Source organism: Myxocyprinus asiaticus, chromosome 39 (assembly GCF_019703515.2).
Source record: "Myxocyprinus asiaticus isolate MX2 ecotype Aquarium Trade chromosome 39, UBuf_Myxa_2, whole genome shotgun sequence".
NCBI classification, from domain to species: domain Eukaryota; kingdom Metazoa; phylum Chordata; class Actinopteri; order Cypriniformes; family Catostomidae; genus Myxocyprinus; species Myxocyprinus asiaticus.
The window spans coordinates 3,869,875-3,889,985 of record NC_059382.1 but is presented as its reverse complement, the minus strand read 5'-3'; the positions used below and the strand labels follow the sequence as shown (position 1 = coordinate 3,889,985).

Here is a 20,111-nt window from a genome sequence, read left to right as displayed (position 1 = left end):
CTGTTTTGCTTCCTCTAATGGTGTAAACTGGTGTTTATTCAAGTGTGTAAAGGAACATGTGAAGTGTACACCAACTGCCTCGTGAGAAACTACCAGCTGTTAATATGGAATTGATGTCTCTTAATCATAGTAGGGTCTCGGAGGAGTTTCTGTAGCTGTGGAACAATGGGGTTGGCTGTAGAATTTAGTTTATTTTGAGTCATTCTTGCTGTCATCTGTTTCAGATCAGTGAGCGTGACGTGGTCTTTTTAAGTGGCTCATGGTCAAATGCACACGGATGATGTTGCTGAGTTTTTGAAGAGCACTCAAGGTGCACAATTGTCTTTTTGAAGCAGTTCTTTTTGATTTGAGAGTATGAACTGCCGTATGATTAAAACGTTAAAATCAAATCGTTTGATTTTACTATTTTATGCACTAAAAGGCCAAAGTATACTCCATTTTTTCGCGTGCGACTGTGTGCAATATGCAAATTCCGTCATTAGCACAGTATGCGCATGCTGTCCCTGTGCTGCTTAGACGTTATGGGGCTTTTCCACTGGACAGTACAGCTCGACTCTGCTCGCTTTTTGGGGGTTTTCCACTGTGGATAGTACCTGGTACCTGATACTTTTTTAGTACCACCTTGGTTGAGGTTCCAAGTGAGCCGAGCTGATACTAAATATGACGTCAAAACCCTGCAGATCACTGATTGGTCAGAATCATCACTAGATTTGCGACACGGGACATCAACCCGCTAGTTTTAAAGTTAGCAACATCAATAGCAGTATCATTTGTTCATGTGACTTTCGAATTGTAAAAAGAAATGGGTGTGTGCAAAATCACGGCATGGTCAATAAACGAGGTGCAGTCGTTCCTCTTCATTATTGACGAACGAAACGACACGAAACGAAAAATCTTTTAGGAAGTGTCTCAGCTGTTGGCCGCACATGGCTACCACCGGACCTACCAACAGTGTAGGGAAAAGTAAAAAATAAAAAACTTAAGTTACTACAGAACCATCAAGTGGAAGTGGTTCGACCAAATGGATGCTATCTATGGCAATAGACCGGCGAGCAATGGGAGGGAGAGTGCCCTGGACTCAGCCACGGCGTTGTTGGAGTCCACGATGGAGGATGGTACGTTTTGTTACATTAACCCTATATTCTGCTTGAAAGCTTCACTTTTAGATGACCAGCTACTGGAAAGCTTGCTTCTAAAACAACCAGGCCAATTTAACTGTTACACTTGTGTAAAATCACCATGAAACAACTGCTTTATGCAGCACAATGAGCTAGTAGCTAATGTTAGCTAGCGGTCGTGTTATTGTTTATGGTCAGTAATATTTGTGTTGTGTTTAAGATGATGTCACGGCAGTAGAGGCGGCGCAACTATGACGATCAGCCTATAATCCCACCCAAGTTGAGGCTGCACTAAACTGCAGTGGAAAAGCCAGCTCAGAAAAGTAAAGCGAGCAGAGTCGAACCGTAACGTGCAGTGGAATAGTGCCATTAGACAACAAACTCGCCTAAATCTCACAGAGGGACTTTTGTCAATTAATGTATAGGTCAGATGGAACCAGGGTCAGAAATCAACTTTTTCATTAAAGGGTAATATTTGATTTCCAGGGGCATTTGTTTTACCTTTACAAGGGCAAAAAAAAAGTGTCAAACTTTATTGTTATAATTTAAACAATTCAATTTGAAAAAATGGCATGTTTCAATAATTACAAAATTGCATGATCTCCACATTGCATAATGTGCATTGTTACTGAAACAACTTTTCTCATGCACATATTTCCAAACATTTTGGCGATTAAATTAACATAGCCAACAAAAATAATGCACCGACATAGAGGAGATGACAGCATTTCTCCAGATTTGGAATGAGGACATTAAAAAAACTTAGCAACTCCTTCATGCCAACTGAATAAAACAATGCAAAAATAAACACTTCACAATGAACATTAGTTAGAAATATGATTCGTACACTTAAAGTGGTTAATGTAAAATTATTATCGTATCATGATTAATGTTTTATTTCACATGAAGGCTATTTATACAGATATTATTTTTGTAAATATTATTATTAACTACATTGTAGCATTTAGTTGCATTATATTTTGTGTTCTCTCAGAACTGCTTAACTTAATAAATAAAAAACATTCATACCTCCCGCACTTTTGGCTTCTAGCTGTTGAGGAGGCTTTTCAGACAGACAGATGCATAAGTGAGATGAACCGATAGGCAGGTAAGTAGGCTATAGCACAGAGAGTGACAGTGTTTCTTACTAGGACAGTATATTTTGAACAAAAGGACCGAACGGTGACGTAATTTAGCGTGTGAGCACGACACCAAACTGCTGCGGAGCATGAGGAGCGAGTGCCTGTTTGTGTACGTTTATGGCGCGAGCATCCGCCACTGACTCTGCACAACAGACGACGTGAAACAAATAAAGTTCAGCAAAAATTCCAGTGACGATCGCAATGTATGTATTTAGAAGTAGGCTATCAGATGTTATTAATAAAACAACAAGAATTCTTTGCGGGGGCATTTTTTGCCACCAAATTTTGAATTTAGTTGGCATTTTTGCCCGGAGCCCCCGTTAATTTCCGACCCTGGATGGAGAGATGGAAATGAGAGATATAACGGGTGTTTAAGTGTCTCTCTTCATCATGCAGCTGGTACACAAATCATTCTTGCTTTTTTTGCCTTGTCAAATGTGCTGCATTATGAATAATGAGGGAGCGCCAAGATATGAAAGGTGTTCACCGTCAGGCACTTGCAATGTTAACAGCTTTGTTGATTCTAAACAGGAACGATATAGTTTTATCGCGTCGCTCACTTACGGAGACGCTGTATAACGCCATTTGCATGTCGAATTAACAGGTTTAGAAAACTTTATACATGAGTAACATCTTAAGTTAAGTAACTATGTGACAAAGCACTTCCTCACTGCGCATGCTTACACTAAATTCAACAAGTGCTCAAATGCGCTGCTGACAGCTGCACTAGAGAAAGAGGGAGTGAGAGAGTGGATTTACTCGCGCATCTTCTGGAGTAACAATTTGATACAAATACAACTTTATTGATTTGATTTGTTCGTCTGTATCCATTTCTTTAATAATTCACAGCTGCACTGTAAAATGAATAAAAGTTCATGCATTATGGAACTTGCAGGAATTATTAAAGAGCACCTATTATGGTTTTTCAAATATGACCTTTCATGTAGTGTGTTATATAGCTGTTTGTGAATGTAAAAATGTCTGCAAAGTTTCAAAAATGGAACCGATTCTGAACACCTGAAACGAGTCGTAAGTAATTCCAGACTTACTTCCTGTACTAACCTATGTAATTTGGTAACAAAAAACCCACCTCTGGTCTTCATTGGCTGCTCGCGAGCAGCTTTGACCCACCCTCAAACACCACACTAAGCGGTAGACCAATCAGAGCAGAGTATGCTCTCTGAAAGGAGGAGTTTAGAATGAATCCTTTAGAACAGATCATTGAACGAGTCGTTTTTGACACTGGGGAAAAAAAAAGGTAATACTGCAGTTTAAATTATGAGCAAATTAAAGTGTTTTTTGACCTTGGATGCATGTAAATCTATTGTATGAGACCTTTAAAACAAAATTAGGCACGTTTAAAAACCATAATGGTGCTTTTTAAAATTTGTGCACTATACTCTCAATCCTGCACCGAATTTCAGGCCCTGATGTTGATTACCAAAAAAATTCATTTTGACTCGTTCCTCCTTTTCTTAAAAACCAAATCTGGGTTAGAGTGAGGCACTTACAATGGAAGATAAGTGGGGCTAATTTTTGAACGTTAAAATACTGACATTTTCAAAAGTATAGTCACAAGACATAAACAATAACATGTTAACATGATTTTAGTGTAATAAAATCACTTACCAACCTTTTCTGCGTAAAGTTGTGGCCAATTTTACAACTTCGTTGCCATGACGATGTAATGTTAACACACCCTAAAACTCTAAAACCACTGTAAAAATGACTTTTACAGCTTTTTAAAATGAACTTTACAGCTCAAATAATACATGAGTTTTAACAGAAGATTTAATGTAAGTACTTTTATAAAATTATAAGTTTCACATTTCTGCCTTTTTTAAACCCTCCAAAAATTGGCCCCCATTCACTTCCATTGTGTGTCTCACTGGAACCTCGATTTTCACTTTTTTTTTTTTTTTTTTTTTTTTTTTTTTTAAAGAAAATAGTCTAAATTAATTTTTTACTGAAATAATGTCATTAAAATTCAAATGTAATTAGAATTTTGTTAATATTTAAGAGAACAAAGAGTTTGTCAGCCCTGTTGACAGCCCTATTCCAGTTTCTTGAGGAAAAACCAATGTCGCTCTTCAACTGCATGTGAATTGCCAATAGAATCTGACTTACATTAACTAGCTTTGAGCGACTGGACACTGGTGACCAGAAACAATATACACCGAAACATCCACAGATTTGAGCAACAAAGTTGCGTGTACCCCTTCCCCTTACGTGTTTTATTATTTTGACGAATTGTATTGTGCTTGCAATGAAAAACGTCTTTTAGAGTCTGTCTTGGTCTGCACCTGATGTTAGATCTCAGTGTACACAATGTTCTTTGACTCTGGAATTGTATGTTATTTGTTTGATAGAGTCTGACGTGAATGTAATTGGCAACCGGTTTTCAGTGAATGGATACAGTTAACTCTTAAGTGTTACTACTCACCGAGATACTATACAAATAACTCTCAGTTTGAGAAACCACAGCGTTTTTTCACCTATAGATAGCACAGTTATTTTAAATTCACCACAGATACGGTTATTGAGATTCGACCTGTGTGATCTTGATGTGTGAAAAGCATTAGATTGTGCAGTCGTGTAGTTGAACATGAAGATGTGTGTGGTGGCTTTGGTTCTGTTGTTTCACTTGTGCCTGGAGTAATGATGTGATGTCATCACGCTGGCTTGCAGCCAGTTAGTGTGTTTTGTATCTCCAAACGTCTCGGCGGTTAAAAAGATGCTGGTTTCTTCTCTGATTGTTGACAAGTATTTCTACTTGGGGGTTTGGTTTTATGGAACCGCGATTCTGGAATGGTTGTGGTTGGGATGTTCCCAGGCATTCAAGTGTGTGGTTTTAGGAGGAGAGGAGGCTGTGATGTCATGTGAGGAGCCAACGAGATGTAAATCTATGATTCTCAGATGGACTAAACAAACAGCACTTCAGTCTCAGGTTGTTAGCATCTAAATGAGTAAGCAGGTCATCCCGGTCGGGCCAGTGGTTCAGATTTTTAATGGCCCCAACACAAAAATGAAAAATAGCTGTTTTTACCATCATGGCTTTAAAAAAATGTGTCAGAAGCTAAATATACAGGTGCATCTCAATAAATTAGAATGTTGTGGAAAAGTTCATTTATTTCAGTAATTCAACTCAAATTGTGAAACTCGTGTATTAAATAAATTCAATGCACACAGACTGAAGTAGTTTAAGTCTTTGGTTCTTTTAATTGTGATGATTTTGGCTCACATTTAACAAAAACCCACCAATTCACTATCTCAAAAAATTAGAATATGGTGACATGCCAATCAGCTAATCAACTCAAAACACCTGCAAAGGTTTCCTGAGCCTTCAAAATGGTCTCTCAGTTTGGTTCACTAGGCTACACAATCATGGGGAAGACTGCTGATCTGACAGTTGTCCAGAAGACAATCATTGACACCCTTCACAAGGAGGGTAAGCCACAAACATTCATTGCCAAAGAAGCTGGCTGTTCACAGAGTGCTTTATCCAAGCATGTTAACAGAAAGTTGAGTGGAAGGAAAAAGTGTGGAAGAAAAAGATGCACAACCAACCGAGAGAACCGCAGCCTTATGATTGTCAAGCAAAATCGATTCAAGAATTTGGGTGAACTTCACAAGGAATGGACTGAGGCTGGGGTCAAGGCATCAAGAGCCACCACACACAGACATGTCAAGGAATTTGGCTACAGTTGTCGTATTCCTCTTGTTAAGCCACTCCTGAACCACAGACAACGTCAGAGGCGTCTTACCTGGGCTAAGGAGAAGAAAAACTGGACTGTTGCCCAGTGGTCCAAAGTCCTCTTTTCAGATGAGAGCAAGTTTTGGATTTCATTTGGAAACCAAGGTCCTAGAGTCTGGAGGAAGGGTGGAGAAGCTCATAGCCCAAGTTGCTTGAAGTCCAGTGTTAAGTTTCCACAGTCTGTGATGATTTGGGGTGCAATGTCCGTTCTTGCAACTGGCCCGAATCTCTCTCACATTGGCCCCGGGCCATCGGGTAGTCATTATTGTTGAGCCCTGCAAATGTTACAAGTTTTGAGTTCACAAATGTTTTTTGGACATTTTGCTGTGTAATACAATATTTTAAGTATAAATATTTTATATTCGATTACTTTTTTTATTTACAATTTCTGAATATTTGATCATGCTGTTGGATACCTGAAAAATGTCAATCACTGTTGACTTGATTTAAAGGTGAAGTCATTTCTGTGCATGTGTATCATCAAATTAAGTTTTTTCCAAATACTCCCACTCTCTTTCATTGGTTGGCCAAAAAGATGTTGACTGGATGCTCAAAAACCAATTGAAAGTGCCAGAGTAACAGTTTTACATTTTTTCAGGGGAATCAACCTACGAATGGCTCACTTGTCTCTGCATCAAAAGCTGGTGTACATTAAAATATAATCAGACAAAATTACATGCATCACCTTTAATTGAAAGATACTTGATGGCTACATGCCATTTTTCTGTTTAGTTTGATAATATTTATATTGATATGTAACTTTGTGCTCAATGGCTGCGGTATCGAAACTGGCATAATCTACAACTTGAAAATGAGGTCATATAAAAGCTGCACTCATGATAATTGTAAAAGAATGGGCAAAGTGCTGTTAGTATTGTGACTATCTATTTTTTCCTTTCTCTTATTGAGATCTTGATATATGTGACTCGAACCACCACATCTCACACACACACACACACACACACACACACACACTTACACAACTGATTGAAATGTGTAGAAACAGATGCTGGCAAAGCCACTTCACTGACAGTAAAGATGGACTCACTCCGGTTTACTTCTGCCACAAACTTGTGTGTGTGTGGGCTGGTTTGGGTGGTTTACAAAGACTTTTATTTTAGGTTACAAACTGGTAATTACAAGGGTATTATGCTATAAATGTGGTTTATGAGGACATTTCTAGTGTTCCCATAATTCAAATCACTTAAACATACTAAATGATGTTTGTTTGAAAATGTAAAAACGCAGAAAGTTTTTTGTGAGGGTTAGGGGATGGAATCTATAGTTTGTACAGTATAAAAATCATTGTCTATGGAGAGTCCTCATAATGATAGCTAAACCAACATGTGTGTGTGTGACCATGATGCCACAACCACTCAGTGTTGGGTAATTTATAGCACAAAAATGCCTTGCCACACCTATTGTGAAAGATGACAAAGTCATTGTGTGTGTGAGAGATCTTTATCTTGATAAGCACTTGAACACACATTTAAACATTTTCTTTAATCAACATCAAGTTTTTAGGTTAAAATAGAATTGATTTTATAATTGAAAATGTATATTTTAACCATTTAACTTTAGTCACCTTTTTGTAATTAAAGTTAGTCATTTCTGCTCCACTAGCGACACCAAATGGAATTGCAAAAATTCTCAATTCTCTTGAATCCTCAAGCTGTGGTTTCCAAAATTGTCAAAAACTACCCCTGTCTACTGTTGAACAAACAAGCAGATAGTCCCGCCCCCAACTCAAGCCATTGGTCAGGCCAGTGTTGCAGTGTCGAGCCACTAAACCAAACAGAGCATTTTTTTATAGTACCAAAGATACTAGAGGTAGATCGATATATTGGTTTTACTGATTTATCGGCACAGATTAATTGCTTTTTGGAACTATCATCATTGGCAAAAATCTATGCCGATATTTTTTTTTTATTTCAAAATAAGAGTCCTCAGTGTTTCGGAATTGTTTATACATAAAGTCCCATATTTTGCACCAAATCTTAATTTTTTTTTTCTGGATATTTTTGGGACTTTGGTTGAACAATAAACTGCATCTGGGGTTTTATTAATTTAGGACTCTTTGTTTGTACCCATCATACTAAGGAAAGAAGACAGCAGCGCATAGACGGCACTGTCACGTGACACCTGTTACTTTTGGCAGCGCTGTTCAGAATGGGCCAATCACAATCAAGTGTTACTGAAGGATTAAAAATATATATTTTATAGATACTGCTGTGCTGGATTTAACAAGTATGAATCCTCGCAAAGTAGATGTGATGTAAAACGTTCTGAGATTTTATATGCAGATCAATGGAGGTTTTGTGAGCGGTGTAGCGCCACCTTGTGTAAAGAAAGTTTTATGTCTCACAAAATAGGTTATTTCTGACAACATTTGGGTCAATATCAAAATATGTTGACAAACATGTCCCTTGACTTTTTTTTAGTCAAATAGTGAAATAAATAAAAGGTATTCTATAACCTTTAATGATATGAAATGGCTTGACTCTGTTTTGCAATTTTTATTTTTTTTTATTTTTTTAAATATATTTGAAATTGTTAATTGCCTGAAAAGAATCCTTGTCCGCTTCTTCTGGTACACCATTTCTGTGACATGTAAAGTTATTTGTGTTTATTTTGTACTTATTTTTAATAAAAGCATTACAAAGCAAAACAAAATTATTATTAATAATTTAAATAATTTAAAAAGAATGTTTGTCCCTTGTTTTCATAGCATTGGTGTTATCAATGATAACCTTTTTATATATAAAACTTAAAAAAATGTGTGCAAAATTATTTTTAAGGTCAAAGTTCAGTGGCTGCATATAGTGATTTTTCCCAGCATGTTAAAAAGTTATTAATTCACATTAACTAATATTTCACACACACATTTTTGGTGTTGTACCCCATTGAACCCTCAAAATGTGGTGGTGTAACCCATTTAACCCTCATTAGTGTTAACTTGCTTCGTTCGTGAAACAAAATTAAATAATAAAACAACAACAGCCAAGTTGTCCTTTATGAATAAAAATGAATGTCAGCATGTTATAAAATGTTTACCCGTAGCATTTATATGCAAAAACTGAACTGAACGGAAAATTTTAATATTTTGTAAGTTGGAAAGTACATTTTTTTTTGAGAATGACCCAAATTGCAAATGGGTAATTTCCTCACATAAATCTGTTGTGTGACTTTAGAAAACATGGAACATAGCACACAAGTCATATGGACTACTGTTTACAGACCCAGTTATTCACTTTTGTTGAAAAGCGAAGTACGTTTTAAGGGAGCACACTACAATTGCACATCAATTTCTTCATGAATGAACCAATAACTGTTTCTGTGAGGATGTGTAGTTAAAGATGCACATTGAGATATGATGTACTTAATTAAAAATGATGTACAGAAATAAATTAACTGAATGAATAAAATATTTTTATTTAAAATTAACAAATAAAGAATTTGTTTTAATGACATCTCGAGCATAGTCATTGAAAACAAATAAAAATGTGCCTAAAGTCCTTTTGAATTTAACTTTGAAGCATCTGTACGAACCCTGACCGTAGTTATCATATCGGCTAAATCCATATTTCACATTCCTTCAACCGAAGGACAAACAAACATGAATGAATGCATACTTTTGAATATTGACTTTGAAAGAATACGATTTCCTTTCTAAGACGTATAAGCATTTTAGGTGGCAATCAAGATTGCGAGGCAGGAAAAGGTGTGGCGTCTTTGATCATGCTTTTGTGTATGCATTATGGGGGGGATTTAAGCTGAAGCCCTTGTGGGCTGTTGCGTCATGCAGAAGTGTGCATTGCCTTATAAGGGCAAGTGAACATCATAGGAGACACAGGAAGAGGCAGTTAAGAGTGACAAAACCAGGAGACAGGGCTGACTGGACTGACCTGTTTCACTTCATTCTCTCTCCTTTGCTCTCACTTTCTGCGCGTGAGATCTTTTTAATGGTAACACATCACATTGTGTCATGCATAACTCAAAAACACAACCAGGACAGATGCCAAACGCAAAGTTGTGCTGATCAGGTTGAAAATAGGCGTGTGCTTATTTAAATGATTTTACATAGCACTAGTATTTCTGTTATGTTTGAAGGCCCACTCTGCATATATTGTAGGTTAATGTAGCATTTGTGTCATCTTTATCAATGTACATTTGAGCCACTTCACCCATTCAGTGCAGAGCCATCCACACTCGCTGGCAAGTTTTTGAAATGTAGGATGCCAGGGGAAGAGTCATTTATATTCATAAGTAAAGTGATAACTGATTGGACGATTCAGTAATGTTCTTCAGGACAGTGCTACCTGATTGTAGGGGTGGGAATCTTTAGGCACCTCACAGTTTGATCCGTTTCTAGGAGTTCATAATGATTCCTGACACATCTATATTTTTTTCTAATTGATTATTCTGCTGAGCAAAGGCAAAACAGTAACAACTTAAGCCATAAGGTCTGGCTGAATTACAACCAGGTTTTGAGAAGATTGCAGTAACTACAAAATCCACACTAAAAACTAAAAAGTTTTGTTGGTGTACTGTGTATTTACAGCCTTTTTATGGCAGTATTGTCATCATAAAATGTGATAAACACCGGCGACTTTAAAGCAAATGTGACAGAAAATAAATACTGATTCTTTATCAGAACACTTGATACTATTAAAATAAATGCAACTGATTATACTAAATAACTTATATATGTTTAAAGCATTGTTAATCATTTTTATTTAATGGTATTAAATTGTTAATTAAAATAAATATATCCCATGCTTTTTTCATTATTTATTTATTGTTTTTATAGAGGTTGCTGGTCCAGACTACACATATCTACGTCTGTGAGAGTACAGATGTCAGCTTTTTCTTTCCTCACCATGGGTGATGGGAAAGTGGCACAAATAGCGAGATTATTGTTTAGGAAATCTATCAAGCATTTGCTTCAGTACTTTATATGTGCATGTTTCTACCATCTTAAGCACCACTGTGCAGTTTAAACTAAACTCTGAATCGATTCTGAATTTTTGAGAATCAATCCAGAATCGTTGGAGAAAGAATGCATAGGAGAACAGGGTTTTTTTTTCTCCCACCGCTACCTGATTGCTCAGAGAAACTATAACCCATCCCCTAACCCTAACAAATCAGATATAGCTTTCCTCATTAATATGATTGAGTCTTCCCTTGCCATCCTATGTTTTGGAAATCCACCACCCGTTGTATTTCCTAGTAGGGTTGGGAATCGTAAGGAATTTTATGATTCCGGTTCCTTAACGGTTCCAGTGATTCCTTTATTATTATTATTATTATTTTTTTTTTTTTTAAAGAATTATTTTGAAAGGAGAAATGCAATTCTTATTCCCTCTGCTGTCTGTTACCAAATAATGAGATCATTTCAGATTTCTACAGAGCAGATATACCAAATCAGAAATTCATTCATTACAGTTCTTGTAAAAGGTGTGTTTGCAGACTTTTTAGAGACATAAATACAATCCAATAATAGATGCTTACTCTATTTTAAATAAAGAAATCTAAACCAACAAGAAATGTGATGGCATATTTAATTAATTCATTTATTATTTTTATAAAATTCCACTTATTACAACAAAACTCATGTATATTTAATTATACATTGTCATATGAACAACCAGTCAGTAACTTCACTGCTTGATTTAATAGAGACAGCTCATCATTAAATAAACAGTAACAGTTCCAGAGACAGTTTAGAGTATCATGTAGCCTAATGTTGTACTTCAGGCTTGTGAGACTTCAACGGTTCTTATTTCATTTTAATTAATAAACAAACTCTGGGTTAGTGCATTCCACAGTAAATATTAGCAGAGAGAGGGACAGACAGAGGGCGTTTATGTAAGTGCTGAAGAGACACATTCCATCCTTGTGTGGGCTGTGAGGAGCTGGACAGTCTCTCTCTCTCTCTCTCTCTCTCGAGGGTTTCTGTCGCTCACTTTCCACTGGGGAATGTGTGGTATGGAGATCCACAGAGCTCCAAATATCCCGTGTTCCCCATTGATGCGCACTAGCCTTGGTAAGTCCAATACATTTTGGCGAATCTGTTCATTTGGACTGTTCATTTCAATGAATTCATAAAAAAAAAAAAATTATTCGGCTGATTCATGACGTGTCATGGCTCAAGTGTTTCCAAAAGTCCCTGTGTGGCATTTTTTAATAGTGTATATACAGCTTACATACACCTTAGCCAAATAGATTTAAACAATTCCTGACATTTAATTGTAGAAAACAATCCCTGTCTTAGGTCAGTTATGATCACTGCTTCATTTTAAGAATGTGAAATGTCAGAATAATAGTAGAGAGAATGATTTATTTCAGCGTTTATTACTTTCATCACATACCCAGTGGGTCAGAAGTTTACATACTATTTGGTAGCATTGCCTTTAAATTGTTTAACTTGATTCAAACATTTTGGGTATCCTTCCACAAGCTGGAGTTTTGGCACTTTCCTCCAAACAGAACTGATGTAACTGAGTCAGGATTGTAGGCCTCCTTGCTCGCACATGCTTTTTCAGTTCTGCCCACAAATTTTCTATTGGATTGAGGTCAGGTCTTTGTGATGGCCACTCCAATACCTTGACTTTGTTGTCCTTAAACCATTTTGCTTGGGGTTATTTTCCATTTGGAAGACCCATTTGCAACCGAGCTTTAACTTCCTGGCTGATATCTTGAGATGTTGCTTCAATATATCCACACAATTTTCCTTCCACTTGATACAATTTATTTTGTGAAGTGCACCAGTCCCTCCTGCAGCAAAGCACCCCCGCTACATGATGCTGCCACCCCCATGCTTCACAGTTGGGATGGTGTTCTTCGGCTTGCAAGCCTCACCCTTTTTCCTCCAAACATAACGATGGTCATTATGGCCAAAAAGTTCAATTTTTGTTTCATCAGACCAGAGGACATTTCTACAAAAAGTAAGATCTTTGTCCCCATGTGCACTTGCAAACTGTAGTCTGGCTTTTTTTATGGCGGGTTTGGAGCAGTGGCTTCTTCCTTGCTGAGCAGCCTTTTCAGGTTATGTCGATATAGGACTCATTTTACTGTGGATATAGATACTTGTCTACCTGTTTCCTCCAGCAACTTCACAAGGTTCTTTGCTGTTGTTCTGGGTAAGCCTTAAAATACATCCACAGTTACACCTCCAATTCAGTACACCTCCTATCAGAATCTAATTGTCTAAAGGCATGACATAATTTTCTGGAATTTTCCAAGCTGCTTAAAAGCACAGTTAACTTAGTGTATGTAAACTTCTGACACACTGGAATTGTGATATAGTCAGTTAAAAGTGAAACAATCTGTCTGTAAACAGTTGTTGGAAAAATTACTTGTGTCATACACAAAGATGTCCTAAACGACTTGCCAAAACTGTAGTTTGCTAATATCAAATCTGTGGAGTGGTTAAAAAATTCGTTTTAATGACTTCAACCTAAGAATATGTAAACTTCTGACTTCAACTGTAGTTAAAGGAATAGTTCACCCAAAAATGAAAGTATCCCAGGTTTTTATCTTCATCCAGTGCAAGTGAATGGACACCAATTTAACGGTCCAAAAAGCACACTTAGTCAGCATCAAAGTTATCCACACGACTCCCGCTGATCAAGTAATGTCTTCTGAAGGGAATCGATACGTTTGTGTGAAATGAATCGCTAATTAAAACTTTATTAACTTCAAAAATTTGCTTCCTGTAAACACCGAATGCCTCACGTCACTGTCGTGTGACGTCATCGCTTTGAATTCAGAAGTTCTGCTCTGTTTACCACAGAGGAATGTACTTCATGCGAGAGTTGGGTCAATCCAAACAGCTACAGAGATCTGGCGGAAGCGCGATTTAAAGTTAAAAACATTTTAATTAGCGATTTGTTTTTCACACAAACATATTGATTAACTTCAGAAGACATTACTTAATCGACTGGAGTCGTGTGGATTACTTTGATGCTGCCTAAACTGCCTTTTTGGACCGTCAAAAATTGGTGTCCATTCACTTGCATTGGATGAAGCTAAAAACCTGGGATACTTAACTAAAAATCTTAAATCCTTTTCTGATGAAGAAAGGTCATATGCATCTTGGATGGCCTGAGGGTGAGTAAATTATCAGCAAATTTTCATTTTTGGGTGAACTATTCCTTTAGGTACCACTCTTCATTGCAACATTTGCGTCAAGTTGCATCAAATGTCGTGTATGGTTCCACTTCCAACATGTAAAGTTTCTCTATTGAAGGGAGAGTTTGCAAATTGATTTGACTGAATCGGTTCAAAAGAATGATTTGTATGTGAATAGGACATCATTAATGTGCACACGAGTTGGGTGAGTCCCTCACAAAAAGACTGTCAGAACAGGGACAAAGTTTGTGCAGCAGCCTCTCTTTTCACAAAACAAGAAATCATACCCCTTTAGACATGAAAGGTCCGATCTCTGATCCACCAACACGCTGGGTTGGTCGAGGTTGCCCTTTGAGCAAGTGTCGGATAGAATGCAGACCTGTTTGGAGTATCTTGTATTTGCAGAACTGAAGTTTAGATTCACTGTTTTCTGAACTCTGAGTGGATTTCTAGTCAAACTGAAATAGCACTGTGGGTTTCTTCAGTTCTGATGTGCTATTCTCAGCCATGATCTGATGGCCTTACTTCTCTGGTTCATTGTCTGGTCTGAGTGTGGTATATGAGGAGCATTTTTATTAATTTAGTCATTGTTTTTGAGCACTCTGAAAACCACAGAGTGGCGTAGTGGAGATATTTTAAACATATCTTAGTTAAAGTGGTTATAAATTAGTTATAGGTGCCTAGTCGGTGACAACTTGACTCCCATCTGATATTGAACCGTTAGCTTCAAGTGCTTCTGTTTTTTTGAGCAGAGCCGTGACTTTGGCTCTGTGTCGGATGACTGTGTTGGCAGACTGGATTTCCAGCCTCATTTTAATCCGAGCCGACTCACTTTCTTCAGTGAAAGGCAAAACCACTGGAAGCAGCCTTGAGGGAGAGTCCCGCTTGCAAACATGAGTCAGCGCTGGTCAGGTGCATTCCACCACCAAATCTATAGTATGCAGAACAAGTACTGCACTAAAATAAAGACTCTTGAGTGAGACTCTGGGGAAATTAGGTTGCCAGAAATCTGTGAAATGGGAAAGACTTTCAACTAGCAGAGAAATTCAAGCAGCATGTGGACTTTACCATATCAGTGCTACCTATACAACTGCTAAAATGAGATACTCAGTATGTTAAGTTTATTGCACACAGTAATAATCAATCTACAGTGTGTTCTTGCATAGTCGAGCTACAGCTTTAATCTCTTAAGTGTATATGACAATGCATCATTTAAAATTTGAAGGACGGATGTCAGCTGAAGAAGTGTTAGCCTAAATACACGTTGCACATCATCTCGGTCTATCGGAGCATACGGCACACAACGGCAAGGCCAATTGTGGTCTGAATAATGTCTATACATTAGGGTCTGGGTATCGATACATACTCTATTTCCTGATTTGATATATTTCTAATTCACAAGCTCTTGATTCGGTTCAAGTCAAATTTCGATACGATTTGATTCGATATTTGATTTGCGTTGTAATGTCCATTTTGCTTGCATATGAAAGAATTTTCTCAGTTAATGCTTTAAGTTATACAGGTAACCTTCTAACTTGGTACATTTATGAAAATTTATTTTAGAATTGAACAGCTATGCAGTTCAATTTCTATTTAACACATATAATCAACACAACCAAAACTGAAGTAAACTTTAAAGTAAAAGATCGATCTAGGGAATTTAAGACTTGGTATTGCAGTGTTTCCCCTGTATGCAGTTATGAGTGCCGCTATTATCTATTGACATTTCACATGGTTCATTAATATCCATGACGCAACGTAACACTTGCCAGCTCCAGTCAGTTGTGCGCTTATACTGCGTGAAATCAAATGGAACACCTGTATGAAGCGAAAGGGACCCCACCATATACACACACGTATTCACAGTGACGTCATCATATAGCAGCCCATCAAAGGCTGTTCGCGAGTGCGTACACATACGCAACAGAGAAGCAGGAGACCCGACATAATACCTCTTCTAGTGTAAAGTCTTTAACTCTGATAACTTCTGTGGCAAGGTTAGTAGAAACATAGGGCTCCAGACTGCGAATAAATGGTCACATCTTGCAAGACTTTTTCCTGCTGGTGAGATACATTTTTTTTTTTTTTTTTAAATAAGAGGTCACACTGGTGCGACTACAGAGTTGGCCAACTCTCGTTTATGCGTGATGTGTCTGTTTTCCATTTCCTATTAGGAAAAAAGCAGAACATAACAGTACTAGCCACTGCCTGGATCAATTATCAGCCAGCTCAATGAACAGAGCAGCACAGAGCAGTCTCACCCACGCAGCACAAATCATTATAAACAGCGCTGCGAGAAACGTGGCGCGAGACGCAGAACTTTTAGAATCTGCTCTTTGATTGTAGGAAAAAGTAACTGGCTTCATTTGCCTTCAGAAATTCAAAGAGATGACTGTATTTAATCAATAGGATCACATGCAGAATATTTCAATTTAGCCCTATATGAATTAGGTAGGCCTATACATAAACTTTTTATTTTAATTTTTTTATATACAGATGTTACTGTTGCATCAGTGGTGGGGTCCCTTTCACTGTTGCTACCAAATTAGGTGCTGGTGCCACCATCTGTACTTGGCGGCACCAGTGCCACTGCTCTCATATGTTAGTCTGGAGCCATGTGGTGACATGTACACTATATTGCCAAAAGTATTCGCTCACCCATCCAAATAATTGAATTCAGGTGTTCCAATCACTTCCATGGCCACAGGTGTATAAAATGAAGCACCTAGGCATGCAGACTGCTTCTACAAACATTTGTGAAAGAATGAGCCGCTCTCAGGAGCTCAGTGAATTCCAGCGTGGTACTGTGATAGGATGCCACCTGTGCAACAAGTCCAGTCATGAAATTTCCTCGCTACTAAATATTCCACAGTCAGTTGTCAGTGGTATTATAACAAAGTGGAAGTGATTGGGAATGACAGCAACTCAGCCACGAAGTGGTAGGCCACGTAAAATGACAGAGCGGGGTCAGCGGATGCTGAGGCGCATAGTGCACAGAGGTCGCCAACTTTCTGCAGAGTCAATCGCTACAGACCTCCAAAGTTCATGTGGCCTTCAGATTAGCTCAAGAACAGTGCGTAGAGAGCTTCATGGAATGGGTTTCCATGGCCGAGCAGCTGCATCCAAGCCACACATCACCAAGTGCAATGCAAAGCGTCGGATGCAGTGGTGTAAAGCACGCCGCCACTGGACTCTAGAGCAGTGGAGACGCGTTCTCTGGAGTGACGAATCACGCTTCTCCATCTGGCAATCTGATGGACGAGTCTGGGTTTGGCAGTTGCCAGGAGAACGGTACTTGTCTGACTGCATTGTGCCAACTGTGAAATTTGGTGGAGGGGGGATTATGGTGTGGGGTTGTTTTTCAGGAGCTGGGCTTGGCCCCTTAGTTCCAGTGAAAGGAACTCTGAATGCTTCAGCATACCAAGAGATTTTGGACAATTCCATGCTCCCAACTTTGTGGGAACAGTTTGGGGATGGCCTCTTCCTGTTCCAACATGACTGCGCACCAGTGCACGAAGCAAGTTCCATAAAGACATGGATGAGCGAGTTTGGTGTGGAAGAACTTGACTGGCCTGCACAGAGTCCTGACCTCAACCCGATAGAGCACCTTTGGGATGAATTAGAGCGAAGACTGCGAGCCAGGCCTTCTCGTCCAACATCAGTGACTGACCTCACAAATGCGCTTCTGGAAGAATGGTCAAAAATTCACATAAACACACTCCTAAACTTTGTGGAAAGCCTTCCCAGAAGAGTTGAAGCTGTTATAGCTGCAAAGGGTGGGCCGATGTCATATTAAACCCTATGGATTAAGAATGGGATGTCACTTAAGTTCATATGCGTCTAAAGGCAGATGAGCGAATACTTTTGGCAGTATAGTGTATGTTCTGTTAGATAGGTTTATGTTTTCTATTGGTGTTTGTTTAATAAAAATAGTGAAAGTGATTTTCTAAGCACTTCAAGTGTCAAAATATCCCAGTAAATAATAAACGCACACATGACGAGGCGAACATGAATAACGCATCTAAAATTATTCTAAGGTCATTTTAAGCTATTACTCCACCGACGGGCGTAAATATGGGTCCGGCCTTGCAGGCTCGTGGACGCACGCACAGTAGCACCGCTGCTGAAATAAATCCTAGGGGAAACACTGGTATTGGGATTGTTCAAATGGAGATCGCGATTAATCTAAAAATCTATATTTTACCCAGCCCTAGTGTACTTGTTGGACAAAAGCCAAGCTACATTTGCATTATCAAGGTCTCTTTGTCCCAGTTCATAAAAATCAGAATGGAATGATTTTCAAACTAAGGCGTTTACATCAGATAAAAAAATACTAATTGTTTTAGTCCGACTGAAATCGAACTTTCAAAGTGCTTGTAAATGTACTGACTGTGACAACTTGGCACGGCATCCTTATCTGATAAAGCATCAAGCTGCATTTGTTTCTGTAATCAGAGTTTTTGTCCTGACCATCAGTGACCATCAAGAGTGTTGTGCACCAAGACATTTTGATTGTCTGCTAGTTTGCATTTTTGTCATGTCACGCTTGGTAGGCCCAAACATAAAGAAATATCATTGGTCCAAAATCCAGCTGTGACTGTTGTTTCACACTGTTTTGCTTTCAGTGAGGACAGAACATTTCTTGACTCTCTTAAAGTGCATAGTTAGAACAAGGTATTGGTAAACAATATTAGTTACAGAAAGACCATTTGGAAGGAATTAAACTCTGATCAGCAAGGAACTTTGTGTAAGGAACTTTGAATTCCAGCCTGTTTGCCATTGCTTCAGCAGGATGTCATAGCAATTTTAAGCATTGTCAGTTTGGTTACCTCTATTGGAGAAGTCGCTCTTTCCTCCCACAAACAGTCGAAGCGGTTGATATACAAACCATCTTGTGTGTAACTTCAGAATCTCCATATCCCCAGAGATACAGCTGAACCATCATTTATCTCCGGGACGTATGGATCTGCGTTATTTACGAGTTTGTGTGGTCCCTTAGATTGCAATGTGAGGATGAGGGGCGGTTCAGAGAAATTAGGACCTCCTGAAAAATCCCCTCAGTTCAGAATCAACCAACACAGAAATTGACTTCAGAACTTCTGTGGAATACGAAAGTCACCTTCACTTTCATTGTATCTTTTTTCCTTACAATAGAAGTGAAAGGTGACTAAGACTCAGTCATTCTCCTTTTGTGCAGATGTAATAAAGTCATAGGTGTTTGAAACAACATTAGACAGCATGAGTGTTGCCCTCTAAATGACTGTCATTAATCACTGAAATGATTTTGCTATTTATATTTGATCACTTGTGCAATTGTTTGTTTAGATCAATTCGTTTCCTTTTTGTAGCTCAAAGGTCGTCTGCTGCATCTCCCGTTCCCATCGCATATCACAGTTGACTGAGATTTATTGTACATATATGGGCTGAAGAAACATTTCCTCTTGTTAAATCGTTTGACGATACAGCACGGCACGTATTGCTTTTAATCAGGATGTTTGTGCACCATTTGTAAAGGTGAATTCAGTTTGCAAGGTTGAACGGAAGGATCTGCTTTGCAAGCATTTTAAAATGGCAATGTGCAAATGTTGTATCTGACACCCCGATGAAAACTCAGAAACCTGTATATCATGCCATCAGAACAAAATCTCCCTAATGCATCTAATGTTGTATGCAAATAACTTTTCACATTGCTATTGACTATTTTTGCTGCTCAAGTGAACCGAGAAATCATGCAAAAATTTGCTGCTCTATTGAAGGGGAAATTCACACATGCCACGTTGAGACTATTTGTTAAATTTTTGGTCCATATATATGTGCATAAACATCTTTGTTCCATTGCTTCTCACATATAATTTTTTTTTTCTGCTTCATCTAGCTGTTTATGAATACAAATGTGTCCTATTGGTACACTGATGCAAAATTAACGTGTACTGCGTGAATATTAATTGGGTCAGACAGATGTTT

General features: G+C 38.2%; 1 protein-coding gene across 3 annotated transcripts in view; it reads left to right on the top strand.

The window, feature by feature from the left end:
• LOC127429884 (alpha-actinin-4-like) overlaps window positions 1–20,111 on the top strand; it is a 60,652-nt gene that overhangs the window by 11,278 nt on the left and 29,263 nt on the right. The window lies entirely within an intron of this gene.